The sequence below is a fragment of the Schistocerca piceifrons genome, chromosome X (genome assembly GCF_021461385.2).
Source record: "Schistocerca piceifrons isolate TAMUIC-IGC-003096 chromosome X, iqSchPice1.1, whole genome shotgun sequence".
In the NCBI taxonomy this organism is placed as follows: Eukaryota; Metazoa; Arthropoda; class Insecta; order Orthoptera; family Acrididae; genus Schistocerca; species Schistocerca piceifrons.
In genome coordinates this window covers 503,695,882-503,713,196 of record NC_060149.1, presented here as the reverse complement: position 1 = coordinate 503,713,196, position 17,315 = coordinate 503,695,882, and the positions used below count along the sequence as shown (strand labels likewise).

Here is a 17,315-nt window from a genome sequence, read left to right as displayed (position 1 = left end):
GTTAACGAGTAACAGGAAAACAATGGCCGTAAGGGCTTTACAACACTGCTGAACACTGCTGCAAATATGAATGTAAAGAAAGGTAGGAAGCTATTTCTTCTTAGCAAGAGGGGAAAAAATTCAGATTACCTGGAGGGTCAACATGAAACATTCGTTTCTGAGATTGAAAGTCTTAAGCATAAATGAAGACATTTCAAGATCTCTGTAGATTATGTCTTAGATATATATACCAAGCGAAGTTGCGAGGGACGAGAAAGACAAATGTGTTACAAAGTTGCTAAGAAAGCGAAAGAGGCGTACAATGTAAATTTAAACTTAGATAAAGCCTCACAGACAAGTATCAAACGAATTCAAAACCAACGGAAGCAGAGCCATGTGTGAAGCGTTCAACATATTCTAAACTAAATTTGTATCTACGGACTTTACAGAAATTCAGATGTTTTGGTCGTATGTTAAATCAGGAAAGGATCGAAGCCATTCGTCCATGCACTCTTGTGATTATAATGGCATCGAAACACGGATACACAGATAAGGCCGGAAAACAAAGTCTTTCCAAAACCGTTTCACTGATTAAGATCGCACTGCAGCCTCTCCCCCCCCCCCCCCCTCTAGATCATGGCACAAGTGTCAAATCACATATCGAGGTAAGTGATATGATAGAAAAGCAACTGCAGTCGCTCATCAGAGGAAAGGCCCCTATCCCTGACGGGATACCTAGATTATTCTACATAGGGCATGCTAAAGAACTTTCCCCTACTCTTGCAGCAGTTTACACTAGGTCGCTGTATGAGCGAAGAGTTCCTAATGATTGGAAAAAAGCCCAACTTCTTCCCATTTTTACTAACACTCTTCGTACAGACGCACAATACTGTTGGCCTAAACTCACGTCATTTTCTCGTATAATTTTGGAACATGTTTTATGCTCGCGTATGACGACATCTGCATCATACTCCACAAGCCGCCTAACAGTATCGGGCCGCATGTACTTCTTATACCGGTAACTGATCCCCCTACCCTGTTACACTCCCGAATGACAGGTGGTAAGAATGATTGTCAGTAATGCTCGGTATTAGCCCTAAGGTCTCGAATTTTCTCCTCGTGGTCATTTCGCAAGATGTATGTGGGAGGAAGTAATGTGTTGTCCGAGTCTTCCCGGAAAGTTGCCTCTCGAAATCTCAATAATGAACCTCTTCGTGGTGCACAACGCCTCTCTTGTAACCTCTGCCACTGGAATTTGTTGAGCATCTCCGTAACGCTCTCCCACCGACCTAATAATTCCATGACTAAACGCGCCGCTCTTCGTTGGATCTTCCCTATTTCTTCCATCAGTCCTAAATGTTACGGATCTCATATTGATTAACAATACTCAAAATTCGGTCGAACAAGCTCCTTATCAGCCACTTCCTTCAATCCTCTGCAGGTCATTCAACGAATCTGTCGTCTTCTGGTGTTTCTACTTTCTTACTGAACACCGCATCATCTGCGAACAGCCCTGAAGAGCTTCCGATGCCTTCTACTAGATCATTTATATAAAATGAAAATAGTAACGGTTCAATCACACTTTCACGAGGTACTGCGGAGATTACATCTCTCGATTTTGTCCCGTTAAGAGCGACGCGTTTCATTCTGCCTGCAATGAAGTCTGGTCTGATCTTCGATAAGCTCGTATTTTTTTTTTTCGCTAAATGACAGTGCGGGATCGTATAAAATGGCTTCCTGAAGTCTAGGAACACGGCATCAACCTGTGCGCCGTTCTTTACAGCGCTATAGATCACATGGTCCTAGAGCGAGCATTCGCAAATCTGTTCGCAGAATCCATGTTCATTTTTATATATGGCCCTTCTTGAAAACGAGAATGACCTGCGCTTTCTGACCAGTCGCTGGGTACCCTTCGTTGCTGCTGCGATCTACGATTAACTGCTGTTAGATGGGGAGCAAGTTCTTTCGTATAACCTTTGTAGAATCGTATAGGTGTCATCGGATCCCGACGCCTTTTCACTACTAAGCGACTATAGTTTCTTTCCTCTTCCGCGATCGATTGTCTCAATATCTGCCATTTCGACGTCCGTACCATGATTGAAAGGAGGGATTGTGTTACTATCTTCCACGGTGAAACCGTTTCGGAAGACCTAATTCAGTATTCAGTCTTCTGTATCTTCTGTTTAAGTCCCAGTATGGTCACTTAGTTAATGAGCAGAGGATTTCTAACCACTTACTGATTTTACACACGGTCAAAGTCATTGACCGCTTCTCTCAATGCTCTCCTTATTCTCATTTTAGCTTCGTTCAGCTTTTGTTTGCTAGCTAGGCTTTGACTTATATTGAATATGTGTGATGCTCTCTTTGTAGGCGTAGCAGTTTTTAGCACTGCTAGTAAACCACGGTGGGTCTTGCCGCCTGCATCACGATGTTTAGTCTTAAGGTCCCAAGAGCGTGCGTTCATGGAAGAGCCAACTAATATTTTGCTACATCCTTCATGTATCTTGCGGAAGACCATGAAGGTAAAATTACAGAGTTTGGAGCTCACCACTAATCGCTCTTCCAGCGAACCATTCGCGACTGGCTCAGGAGAACGTGGAAGTGACAGTGGTACACAAAGTAACTCTCCGCTGCACACCGAAAGGTGGCGTGCGGATTATAATCTGTACATGTAAGCTGTCCCCTTCGGCTGTGTATAGAATTCTTTCTATGAATCTCAGTCTAGCAACTGTCTTTCCCATGATTAGTTTTGCGTGGTCGTTGCTCGGTGTAAATACCTGGCACTTTTGACTCGTTCCAGCTACCAATTGCCCATTACATTGTCAAACGGTATGGTCTCTCTACGCTCATTACCTTACATTTCTGCATTTTGATCAGCTGCACCAACTAATGATAGTCTTCAAGTCTTCTCGCACGTTATCACAAATCTGAGGGTCAAGCGAAAGATTGGTTTAAAAACTACAGCGCTTCACTAAACATGTTTGTATTGGATGTGAAAAGCCCGTTATTTCTTCCCAACTCTTAACTGTCGTCCATGGCCAGTTGTATGCGAGGGATCTACAGTGTAACGTGGATTGCAATGCGATGGTGGCTTGACATTATTCACAATAAGAAATCTTTGCCAGATGTCTAAGAACTGCTTAATGATAGGTAATCCTAGGATCGATCAGATACCGAACCCGGAACCTTTCTATTGATTGATTGGTACTCACTGACCCACTGAACTGCTCTGAAGTTTCTTAATTATACAACTCAAATATTACGGAAAAATAGCTAATGAACGCCTAAGGGCACATCAGTTTTTCTATGCAATATATTCTTGAAATATGCTGGAAAAAAGATGAAACCTCTTGTCAGATTAGATGTATGATGGGTCTTTTTAGATGTCCAGGTTCCTTAGCCTTCCACTTGTTTCATTTCGGTGCGCAGCTCGCTCCAAGATCATTATCTGCACAAGATGAAGCCGGCACGAAACCGGCTCGGTTCTGTAAATGCAGATAGTTACTACCCTGCATTCTCATGCCTCCTTACTTGCAGATAGCTCAGGTGCCACGTGACGTCTCACTTTTTACTCGTTACTTCTCTCATGGTGGAAGAACAAAAATTACTATTTGTTGTAAAGTCCGGTATTCAAACCTGTCAATATTTCGGCCACGGCGCCTTATGTGGGATCTTTTGAGACCATACTTTATTCGCAGAAAGAGTGTGCGTTCCTCGAATAAGCAGTGATTCTCTCTTACTCACATCATTCTTCCACTAGGAGAAGTCGCAGCGGCTTGTAGGCACGCCACTCAGCAACATCGCTACAGCCTGAACAACACCCGTCAGTTTACCACGCTAGCAGTGAAACGGCTAGTATTTTCTAGAACCGCATCATTGGTCCTTGTTTTATTGATGAGCCTCTAAATATACCAACAGGTATGATGCTGCGATTATTTGAAAATCACTGGGTACAAGGCAATCCAAGTGGAAGCAACTTCACGGATATCCTACCCATTCTGCAGAAGTAATTACAGACCACCTCAACAAGACATTTGAAGGTCCTTGGACCCGTCGTTCTGGATATACAGGGTGTTACAAAAAGGTACGGACAAACTTTCAACAAACATTCCTCACACACAAATAAAGAAAAAATGTTATTTGGACATGTGTCCGGAAACGCTTAATTTCCATGTTAGAGCTCATTTTAGTTTCGTCAGTATGTACTGTACTGTACTTCCTCGATTCACCGCCAGTTGGCCCAATTGAAGGAAGGTAATGTTGACTTCGGTGCTTGGGTTGACATACGACTCATTGCTCTACAGTACTAGCATCAAGCACATCAGTACGTAGCATCAACAGGTTAGTGTTCATCACGAACGTGGTTTTGCAGTCAGTGCAATGTTTACAAATGCGGGGTTGGCAGATGCCCATTTGATGTATGGGTTAGCACGGGGCAATAGCCGTGGCACGGTACGTTTGTATCGAGACAGATTTCCAGAACGAAGGTGTCCCGACAGTAAGACGTTCGAAGCAATTTATCGGCGTCTTAGGGAGCACGGAACATTCCAGCCTATGACTCGCGACTGGGGAAGACCTAGAACGACGAGGACACCTGCAATGGACGAGGCAATTCTTCATGCAGTTGACGATAACCCTAATGTCACCGTCAGAGAAGTTGCTGCTGTACAAGGTAACGTTGACCACGTCACTGTATGGAGAGTGCGACAGGAGAACCAGTTGTTTCCGTACCACGTACAGCGTATGCAGACACTATCAGCAGCTGATTGGCCTCCACTGGTACACTTCTGCAAATGGTTCATCCAACAATGTGTCAATCCTCATTTCAGTGCAAAAGTTCTCTTTACGGATGAGGCTTCATTCCAACGTGATCAAATTGTAAATTTTCATAATCAACATGTGTGGGCTGACGAGAATCCGCACGCAATTGTGCAATCACGTCATCAACACAGATTTTCTGTGAACGTTTAGGCAGGCATTATTGGTGATGTCTTGATTGGGCCCCATGTTCTTCCATCTACGCTCAATGGAGCACGTTATCGCGATTTCATACCGGATACTCTACCTGTGCTGCTAGAACGTGTGCCTTTACAAGTATGACAACATGTGGTTCATGCACGATGGAGCTCCTGCACATTTCAGTCGAAGTGTTCGTACGCTTCTCAACAACAGATTCGGTGACCGATGGATTGGTAGAGGCGGACCAATTCCATGGTCTCCACGCTCTCCTGACCTCAACGCTCTTGACTTTCATTTATGGGGGAATTTGAAAGCTCTTGTCTACGCAACCCCGGTACCAAATGTAGAGACTTTTCGTGCTCGTATTGTGGACGGCTGTGATACAATACGCCATTCTCCAGAGCTGCATCAGCGCATCAGGGATTCCATGCGACGGAAGGTGGATGCATGTATCCTCGCTAACGGAGGACATTTTGAACGTTTCCTGTAACAAAGTGTTTGAAGTCACACTGGTACGTTCTGTTGCTGTGTGTTTCCATTCCATGATTAATGTGATTTGAAGAGAAGTAATAAAATGAGCTCTAACATGGAAAGTGAGCGTTTCCGGACACATGTCCACATAAGATTTTCTTTCTTTGTGTGTGAGGAATGTTTCCTGAAAGTTAGGCCGTACCTTTTTGTAACACCCGGTATATTGGGTGGTTATCTAATTATTTATGCGAGCACCGTTGCGATTTACCGTAATTGCCTCAAAACCAGCACTCTTCAAACCTTTGTGTCTGGACCGTTTATACTGAAATAAAGAGCTAGTCAGCTGGTATGGAAACTGATAATGCCATGTGCTGGGTGCTATCCCATCTTTGTTACCTTACTGCTGTAGTTGCTGGAAATGGGTGTCTCGTCTTAATTGCGTATCTCAATTGCTTACAATTACTACGCGCAGCTGGTGCCAGTGATGTTATTTGCTCTGTTAACCGGTATACCTACAAGGTTACTGTGAAAAATCACATTCTATACGAGAAATTCACACCAAGGACAGGCCACTGTGTGACCTTCGCGTCAAGTGGTCTCTGTCCAAGGCTGGAGAACGCACCGGAAATAATAGCCAGACCAGGTGTCTGCACAGACGAACGCAGGAGAAGCACCAAGTCGTAGCTTAAATGTTAGACCTATTTTAATGTTAGCCTTGTACGGCATACTAAGAAAGGGCGCTTTCTCGTTGGACGAACTGCACGTGGCGTCCGTTATGCAACGGGGAACGTGCTCTACCCGCCAGCAGCCCAGCGGCGAGGCTAACGCAATGCTACGCAATGCTTACGTAGCGGCGCACGCAGCACTTGCATATCAAAGCACGTTACACTTACCCGCAACCCTTGCACCATGTGTTCATCCTCATTTCGCAATTTGATTTGTCTTCGTTTAATTCGAAGCAATGACCCACTGAGTAAAAACCTCTAAAAAAGCTTATTTCAGCTTCTTTTATTTTCGTGATGGTTCTGAAGCACGAACATTCCGAACTGATCTAGGAACGTAGATTGCTGATCATTCGAACAGTGGTGCAGGCAGGAAGAGGGAACATCTTAACTCTTGCAGTAATATCACAGTCCTAATGATATCTCTGAACCAACAGCAATGGTGCAAATAATCAAAGAATTTAAGTGCCCGAGGAAAGATGGTCTATTTCAGTAGACAGAGAGAGAGAGAGAGAGAGAGAGAGAGAGAGAGAGAGAGAGAGAGAGAGAGAGAGAGAGTGTTCGACCAGAAGGAGTAGAAAAAGCGAATTATTTCGCCAAGTAGATTAGGTAGTAAGAACACTATGTCTAGAGCATCAAAGGAAGGTACTGAAACACTAAATGGGAATGTATGAGGTAGAGTAAACATAACTGAAGAACTGCGCTTAATAGAAACTCTCGAAAAATTCTTGTTCCACACCAGTACAGAGCAATACAGATGGATATGGCTGAGAAGGTATCCGAAGCCACAAAAAATAACGGACACGATATTTAATATGACATGTTGCCCGGTCTTCTGAAGAGAGTGGGTTCAATTGAATACCTTCTTACAACTCATCTTAGGACAAACTTCACATCTTTCATCCAATAAATCGTTTGAAACGTGCTATAATACGAAGATAAGGTTTTTTCCGTTAAATGCTGGATACGTAACTGAAGTAGGAGCACGTAACAAAACATTTCAGAAGAGATGGTTAGGTCAAAATTACACTCTTTTCAGTTTTATCGTGAGAGATACATTTTTTCAAGAAACTATGTCGAACTTTGTAGTCTTCATTGCTGCAAAATATTAACTTTGTGTGCTTCTATACGCTTTCCTGGTAGATTAGTTGTTCCAACGGCTCTCAGAAATACGCCAGTGGCATTACTAATTATTGTCCCGACGTTTCGGCTACCAACATTATACCCCTCAAGGAGTTCACCGATTGCTTCGAGTATGACATTGCACTTATTTATTGTTTGAACAAAAGTCAAAGACCATGCAGTAAACGGCCATGACTAACTAACACGCTAGGTGGAAGATGCAAATCCATACCATTTCTAAACCAAAGTCCTCATCCCGGTTTATTAGGTTGTCTTCTAGTTGTATTTACTGAGAATATTTAAGCAGTTTCCCAAAAAGATGTAGTTGTGATCAGTACAGAAAGCACTCATTCGGACACCACCACTAGTGTTTCCACGTATCGTCCCCTTACAGTGCGTCTGGCTTGTCCTATTTACCATGTTGGTACAAAATTTGATCTTTTCCTCTCTTTCGCGGTAATAGATCGTCCTTAACTCTTGTTAGAAGAGCTGCCGCCTTGTCAGGCTGGAAGATCCCTTGCACTTGATTCCTGTTAATTTGAAGCAAACACTTCCCAGATACGGAAGGAAGGCAGATGTAACAACATCCCTAGCCTCCTCTTTCACCCTAATTTATAAAATTCCACGTATGATCTCTCTGAAATTTTCGTTCCTAGTCATGCAGCGCCTGAAAATTTGAATGCCGTACCATTTGCTGGATATCATCATGCATCTAAGCGCTCTCCATAGCGTTTATCTTTGTAAACGACATTTATTGCATATTATCTCTGGTTACTTTATTACTCTGGGGTGCCAAGAAACAAACAGGCACAGACACGCACTCAGAAGTAAATCAGCAACACTTTTTGACAACGGTACTAAGGTTTGTACTCAACATATCTTAATACGGAATAATAATGTCGTTGCGCTCTCCTAACAACCACTTAGCTGTTATTTATTCTATTATGGTTCCGTTAAGTTTAAGATAGTATCACAATAACCGACACTTTACGAAGTGGCACATAGGGAGGAAAACTTCTTACTCTGTAGAATGATGCTTCAATCTAACGGTACTTTTAGGTTTTACTTTTAGCACTATCTATGGACGTAGTACATTTCCAATGGCCTAATTAGTTTTATGACAAAGCACGCTTTCCCTCCTGAAATCTTCTCGGGTTATCAAGAGAAGACAGGGTCTTCTAGTTTCTACGCGTCACTAACAGGCAAAAGCACGAATAAGAAACTTACAGAAAACTTTCTTCAGGAAGACGCTGCTACATTGTTGACAACCCTACAGAATGTCTGCACATTAATTAGCTACTATTTCGATTATGCTCGACTGATAAAAGTTTAGGTTCCCGCCATTTGCGAAACATTCGGATTTTACTGAGAGTTACGTTTTACTATTCACAAAACCTTACGCAATTATATGGTCTCCATGTCTGCTCAACTGAACACACAATACTGCAAGCCTTGACAACCAGCAATCTGCTCATAAAACCTGGTGTAGGCCTAACTACGATACCCACGAACTATTAAAAACCTCTTAAATACTACAGTTCCAGTCACTCCTTCGATTGATATAAACGTGCGGTATAGCCAATAATGGACAGGTAAGTCTTCGAAACAAAATATTAATAGTTATTCATTTGTGTTCCGGTTACTAAATACATTTAGGTATTAGTGTAAAGATGTAGATTACCACTGATATCATCCTTTCTCAAAACAAAAGATGTCAACACTATTCATACGTTCTGATTTTGTTACAGTCTTCAGTCCGACTATATGTCTGACTATATGTCTGATGCAGCTCTGTCAGCTTATCTTACGCAAGTCCTTTTATCTCTGCACAACTAAAGCAACCTACATCCACTTGAAACAGCTTAATGTATTCTAACCTTCGTCTCCCACAAATCTTACCCTATGTATATATTAAAAAATTAACTTATATTTTATGATTAAGGATGTTTGATATCAACGTATCATCCTTTTAGCCAAAGTGCTACACAGAACACTTTTAATCGATTCGATTTAGTGTCTGTTGATTGGTTGTTCGAAACACTAAACTATTTTTTTCTATGTTCTGTAACACCAGTCAAAAAGCATCTGTTCCACTCTTGTTGTACTGTCTTTTGTGCACGTTTCACTTTCAGATATCGCTAAGGCAAGCAGTTCACTGTGTCCGAAGAAGATACAATCGCTGTTGGAGCCTATCATTTTATTTTTATACCCGTGTGTGTGTGTGTGTGTGTGTGTGTGTGTGTGTGTGTGGGGGGGGGGGGGGGGGAGGGGGCGCTCTTTGTCCTTGACTAGACTGGAAGAACTCACTTCTGTAGTAGCCTGTAACGATGCAGCTCACATTAATTACGAATAACTGCGAGGCTTAACATTAACATGCAGAGCAGTCACGGCAGTGCCAACGTTAATACGAGTGCCATACTTATCATTTATACTCGTAATTTCTTCTGTCGTTTAACAGCCGTGACACATTCCTACTTGTTTAACTGCTTTTCAGTGTCTTCTACCAGTAGGTTTTATGCTGTAGTCCTATAGTACTGTACTTTCTTAACTCGTTTAAATACGTTGTGTCAGTCTGTATTACTTCGCTCTCGAAAGAGCACGTCACGTTATGTCACACCTGTAGGTTCTACAGTTTACATAAACACGTGGCATAGCGTTGTTGTTGTTGTTGTTGTTGTTGTTGTTGTTGTGGTGGTTGTTGTAAGAGCAGTCAACAGAGCGTCATTTTAGCTACATTTCTTGTAAAACAATACAAATTACGTTAGCAGAACTCAAAATGTACAGTAAATATTAGAGAACGTACAAAGGGTTGGCTCAAGTGAAAAAATTTCGTGTAAGATCACAGAGTGAACTACATTCTGTGAAGAAATGAAATTACTTCGTAACAGCACCTAATAAATTTAAGGGAAGCTCAGTAGAGGTATAGTGAGTATGGAAATAGTCTTATTCTTCAAAATGTGAAAAATGAAAATATTGCTCTGAGCACTATGGGACTTAACTGCTGAGGTCATCAGTCCCCTAGAACTTAGAACTACTTAAACCTAACTAACCTAAGGACGTCACACATCCTTGCCCAAGGCTGGATTCGAACCTGCGACTGTAGCGGTCGCGCGGTTCCAGACTGAAGTGCCTAGAACCGCTCGGCCGTAGCGGCCGGCAAAATACGAAGAAATATATTGCCTGGCCTCTGAACGTCACCGGCTTCAGCTGAAGTGAAAATTTATAAGGAAGATGCTTTGAGAAGGGTGAATGTGTGTTCTTTGTTAGATTTACTTCCTCAACTATTGTCTTTACTGCTACCCAAGTAATGAAACTGTTTGGAACTTAAAGCTATGTGATTAAACGTAGACATGCCGGATTTACGAGCAGTTTGTGTGTAACCACAAAAAAGGAGTCAAACGCGGTGCTTCGGGGCAGAGGAGAAGCAGTCATCACAGTAATACCATGATTATACATTGCGTAAATACATTGCGCCCAACGTATTGGTAGATGAATAAATTTGCACTTTATAAGTTCCGATCGTGTCCGCAAACGCTGACTAAACCTCGTATCATTTTAATAGTGCGATCGCAGTCAGCAGAACAGGACAGGCGAGAAAGGGGAGTTGTCTACCAGTCATAACTGCCCTCATTTCTTTTTAACTAATTATGCCTACGTTAAATGTTCTCGCAAACGTAAATGTATGGTAGAGACTCAACAACAACAACAACAGCACGTCTTACTATAGAAATAGATTAACGTGACTCCAGCTTTTATTGGGAATAATATTTTCAGAATTTCTGGGAACAAATTTTGGGCCTCTCCCCGGCATGTAGTAGATATACTTCCAATTTGACCAATAGTAGGACTACACTACAGAAGAACTCTTTCACAATAAGTGAGATCACAAGAAATAGGCCCCAATCTCACGACAATACATAGATCGCTATTATTTTTTCACTAACTTCGACCATGTTTAGCCCATAGATGTATTACCATCAAAATGCTGATAACAGAGGCTCATCCTAGATTTTGAAAAATTAATTATTGTAACTAATTGGTCAACGTCATTTGACATAACGGAATGAAGTTATACGAAAGAGGCTCTTAAATTTAGCAGGTTATTTTAAAAGATAGTCAATGGGGAGTCCTCAAAGCTTAGACTGCGCACGCAAAACAAGGTCTCGTTTGTCAGAAACATTGGTACCTCAAGAAACAACGAGTAGCTTTGTGAGTGAAAGACAGTGAAAGTGTGCCGAAGCTTTGGACAGCCTTCCCACATTATGTCGTCCATGCTCACTTGCTGGAACAGTGGTGGTCATTTATTCTGTAGGTGCTGTCTTGTTCGTCACAAACTGGTGTACATTTTGGTTCCGGACTATAGCTTCCTGGTGAGTGTCACATTAATGAGAAAGAATTTGACTAGACGCAATTTTATGGTACATTGTGTCATACAAACGTGATAGGCGACGATCTGTGACAGACATGACGATAGCAAAATATCAGTGCAGGCACAAGTGTTTCTGAGTGCACCGTTCCGCGCGCATTGTTTAATACGAGAGTCCTCAGCAGACCACCTCTACGTTTGCCCATGTTGACGAAAAATAGTTACGACTACATAGGCATGGGCTCATCGAAATTTAACAGTTGATCAATGGAAACGTATCGCCTGGGCTGCTAAATCACGTTTCTTTTAACATTAGTTCGATGGTGGTGACCGGATACGCAGTCATCCAGGCGGACGGTTTTTCGATACATGCAACACGTCACCGACACAGGCCCATGTGTGGCGCTGTGTGCTATGGAGGACATTCATCTCTTCTTTCATGGGGCCTATGAAGTAATTGAACCCACCATGATAGCTGCGGACCACGCGACCATTATTGTGGACCACCTGCAACCATTCATGCTTGATATTTTCCTCTACGTTAATAGCGTCTTCCAACAAGATAACTGTTAATCTCAAGGCCAGAATCGTGCTGCAGTGATTTGAGGAACATGATGAAACTTCCTGGCGGATTAAAACTGTGTGACGGACCGAGACTCGAACTCGGGACCTTTGCCTATCGCGGGCAAGTGCTCTACCATCTGAGCTACCCAAGCACGACTCATGCCCCGTCCTCACAGCTTCACTTCCGCCAGTACCTCAAATGGCTCTGAGCACTATGAGACTTAACATCTGTGGTCATCAGCCCCCTAGAACTTATAACTACTTAAACCTAACTAACCTAAGGACATCACACACATCCATGCCCGAGGCAGGATTCGAACCTGCGACCGTAGCAGTCGCACGGTTCCGGACTGAGCGCCTAGAACCGCGAGACCACCGCGGCCGGCGCCGCCAGTACCTCGTCTCCTACTTTCCAAACTTCACAGAAGCTCTCCTGAGGAACATCATACTGAACTTAACGTTGATATCTTCGTCTTTGCCACCAAATTTACTTCATCTTAACCCAAAGGAACACATCCCAGACGCTATCGGATGGCAGCTGCGTGCCCACAAGCCACCAGCCCGCAATTTATGGGAATGAAGTGACCTATGTGCAGACAGTTGGTGTCACATACTTCCGAAAATGACTACAAAGGACTTGTGAAATCCGTGCCTCGCAGACTCGCTGCTATGTTGCGTTCCATAGGTGGACCAGCAGGCTGTTGTGATGTCTTGGCTGATCGGTGTATATCTCGAAGGTCATACTGATAATTTACCGATATGTTTGACTCCTCTTGTATTTTATAGGGAGTGTGGAGTCCTACCATCCCATCGACTCTGTGGACAACCGATGCAGATCTGGAATGGCTGTGATTCATTTCATTTTCAATCTCCAGATGTTTGGACAAGAATGTTTTCAAAAATGGTAAAGCTGGAGCACTCTTAGAAGCCATTAACAGTGAGCTCAAGTTGCTGGCTTCACATATTTGTTGTTCTTAGGAAACAAGTATAGTCGCTCAATAAATTTTCATGACCATTCAGTTGCCACTTAATTTTCTTAAATAGGCCACAAAACTGTCCACCCCGAATGAAGACAACATTAGTGGACTATGAACACTCGTAATGGAAATTACGGTTAATGCCTTTCTTTTCGTATTAGTAGAATGGGAGGAAATGTTTAAAGCCACGTTTACGAGTTTGCAGATAGCAAGAACGTATGAATAGCGTCACAACGACGTCTATAAGTGAGAGGCGATACGAAATAATTTTAAGATTGACCGTTTCATTTATGTGTCACACGTTAAACTGATGCTTAACTTCATTGACTAACAGCTTTAAACGGCAATTTTCGAAGAAGCATGATAGCCTGTAAGCAATGGCTTTTTCAGTTTTCCAGTTCAAATACAACATGGAAAATGAAGCCAAAATATTCTGAACTCCATACCGCAGACATTACGTTAGGGATCCAGGCATAAACGCTAATGGCTATACTACTGGACGAACGAGACGACGTGACGTCTCAAATCGTATACAAGCTCCGTGAGTATCGGCCTTATTAAACATCAGTGCGAGGTGCTTTTAATCACACCTGTAAAGGAGACTGCATTTTATTGTTACTGTTTACAGCCAGGTATGTACCAAAATACATTTGGATGAAGGATGATAAAATGCAGACCACTCGTTAACGCCGTAAGAGGTAATACCAGCTTGAAATCAAGAATGCTGAAGTAACGAAACTGCCCCGGGTTGCCTAATGAGCCGTCTCAGCATTTGCCTGAAGAGATTCAGGTAAAACATGGCCAACACAAATTTGGATGACCAAAAGGGGATCTGAACAGAGTACTTCCCGAATTAGAGTCCAGTGCCCCAACTTCACCTGGCTCGGTGTTGGTTCGTGTGTTTCCATGTATTGTTGGAACAGTAGTAGAACCTAATTAAGAAGCAATAGTGTAACGGAGCAAAAGTTATTCGCCACATCTCTCTCTCTCTTTTTTTTCTAGAGGCGCCAATCCAGTAACAAATCCTATGTGCAGGTTGGAAGGATGCTTTGGAAGATTAGTGGTTTTAACCAATGTGCCCTAACAAATCATGTAGTAAGAACTGTCCAGAGTTCAAGTCAGTTTCTGTAAAGCATCTCAGAGGACAACTTAGTGCCTAATTTCAAGAGTGTTCATTGTAGACACGAGAAAGAGGTACCTCTAGTGTCCTATGAGTGATTAAAATTTTATGACGCTATCAGGGACAAATGTAGTAGGGTTATATGAAATAAAGACACCTTGGCAACAGGCTTTGCAATGAAACAGCAAGAGTATGGTGAAAAATTCATTGCCTTTACTGAACGGTCTTCTTCCGAGCAATATCTTAACGAAAACTGCGAGCGTAAGTACACAAAATGAAATGTTTACGTATTTACAGGTTTTGCTTTTAACTGTCTTAAAATCACTTGACACTGTCGCCCCTCCTGGTCAGTTTAATATAGAAATACTCTTACGAAACGTCTTCTTAGTGAAAAGAAACCCCAAACTTCATTGCAACTTCGGAACTCTTATCAAGTCTCTTTAAACACTCCCGTTCATCGTCCTCTTTCTTCTCGAGCTATAATAAAGATAGCAATTACAAAAATGACATTTAATGTAGAGTGACCTATGTCGAGGAACAAACGGTCTTCCAATAGTATCACGGAAAAGCCAGTTCTAAGCTGTTACATCAGTGTCAGCGCGCTACGCGGCAGCAAAGGGCGTGCACGGTAACAATTCCTGTGTTCAAGGCCAAGGTGAAGCTACGGCAACTGATCGGTGATCCGATCCAGCCAGGGACTTTCTAGTCTGTTGACAAGAAAGCGCTTTTATTTTACATAGTACATTTTAATCATTGTTAATTATAGCTTCTAAAATTGTTAATCCATTTTACTGACACCTGTTAATCAGTTGAAATATTTGCTCAGTATCTTGACTCTTAAAATGATGGTTCCCTCCTTACTGAAGAAAGTGAAGTTTATTATCAAAGGGGTGCCATCTTTCGCATTAGCACTCTTCTAACAAACATCCAATTACCTTGTTCTAGGTATTGTGCGTGATTACCTAGTGTGATGTTTCCGCTGCTGACAAGGCTATTCGTGGATCTGCAAAGATAGAGTGCATATCTAGAAAGTAACCATGAAGTCGAAATAAAGGAAGGAATGTTGGGGTTTAAAATTCCGTGAAGACAAGGTCATGTCGAAACAGTGGAATCATTCAGGAGGAGGAGGAGGAGGAGGAGGAGGAGGCGGCGGCGGAGGAGAGCTAAGACCCCGTCTGGGTACCCCCAGTTTCGTTTTTTCTTTGTTTCCTTAAATCAGTTCTCACGAAGGTCGTTATCATGCCTTCAGAGCTAGAGATATGTTTCTAAGTCATCGATTCTCAGTCTGAGTTACTGCCCCTTTTAAGAAGTCCGATGCTAGCAGTATATTGAACTTAATCCTTTTTTCTACCATCCAAGTTGAGGCAAAATTTATATTCATTATTTCTCGCAATGAATTTCGGTGTATGCCTAATTTAACATATTTCTTGCGAGATACCATGGGGATAAAACTGCGCCAGGCCATTACTGATCGAATCTTAGATGTAACCGACGTTCCATACCCGTTTAATGCATGTTACTGAGCTGATACGGGGTTAAGTCTTTTAAAGATTATCGGTAAGCGGTGTGAATAAACATCAGGTACGCTATTTCAGTAGCGATTTAGATAGTTTTGCAGAGACATCTTTTCTGACTGTGTAAGGATGCCTTGGTTCGGTCCCATAGCAAACATTCTTTCTTTAAAAGTTACACGGAATGGAATAGGGAAACATGGCTGGGCGTTCTCTTAACCTTCCTGCGCCAGTCTCTGGCATCGAGATCCAATATTGTTAAAGTAGTAGCACACTGGAGATGCTACAGTATCTGAATAGGTTGCAACTACAAAAAGAAAAATAATATATTCCGCCTAGAAACCTAAAAAAAATGTCGCCACTGGCGATGTTTCATTATTGGGCAACGGAAATTTTCAAAATGACTTAGACGTTTCCTAGGACGGTTTTTCCGTTAAAGACACTTTAATATTCCCCAACATCACTCCAGTTTCCATCTGAGTCAGGCTTCCCTTCCTATTGACCTCTGAAATTCGTAAATCTTTTTGTGGTGGTTGTAGAACATTGTTTGTCCACAGTCACATCTTAATGTAAATAACATTGTTCAGCTGATGACGTAATATTCAAGTCTGGCCAATAAGCTGCTCCCAGTTCAAATTCTGGCTCGACTGTGGTGGATTAGGTGTGCTCTAATTTCATTAAATCAGTTTAGAACGAGATAATCCTTTAACAAACTGATGGGTACAGTCTTTCCGTTTCAGATTTAGTAATTACTTCTTTATCGATTTAACACTTTTAGGCGTCAAGCTGCTTAGGCTAGGCTACGCTAGGCTAGGTAACAATACGCACTAGAGGGTGTCCGTCGTTTAACGCGTCTACTGTGCAATTGCTGGAATCCATCTGCAACCTATCAGAGCACCAAGGAAAAGGGGAATTTCCGAAGGCTCCCGGGCTGGCGCGAGCGGTTTCTACGGATGTAGCTTTCTCCGAAAGGGAGGAGGCGAGAGAAAGCACGTTTCATCGGCCGCCAGCCGCGACGAGGTGCCAGCTGACAAAATCGCTCACAGCCACAACCTGACAAAAACCGTTACGCAACCAACCGTACATAGCTGTATGCGCTCACCCGTCTGGGCCTTATATGGGACGAGCAGGCCTTCGAGTAGCGTAGGCAATTATGGGTGTGATAGGGGGACGAAAGACGATAAATCTGCCACAGGTTTGAAAATGTACACTTCTTCACGCATCGGTCGAATGTTACAGACACACTTGCCTGCTCGCTCCGAGTTATTAAATCACTGTGTCAAACGTCTGCATGATTGAAGATTTAGTAAAACGACTATGTTTTAGCTAGTGCAGTACTATAATGCATTGATATCTGCATTGAGGAAATGATCGACCAGTGCTATGATGAGTGTTTAGGTTGCTAGCTCAGATGGGCAAAGATGGTGGAGGAAACTGACCGTGGTGTGTAATTGCCTTAATCACTACGTACTTTGTTCTGTAGTTACCAGAACGCTGTATAGGAAGTCCCTTGGGTTCTCAACG

General features: G+C 42.5%; 1 protein-coding gene across 1 annotated transcript in view; it reads right to left on the bottom strand.

Moving 5' to 3' along the window:
• Positions 1-17,315, bottom strand: part of LOC124721323 (elongation of very long chain fatty acids protein-like) — a 225,713-nt gene that overhangs the window by 205,170 nt on the left and 3,228 nt on the right. The window lies entirely within an intron of this gene.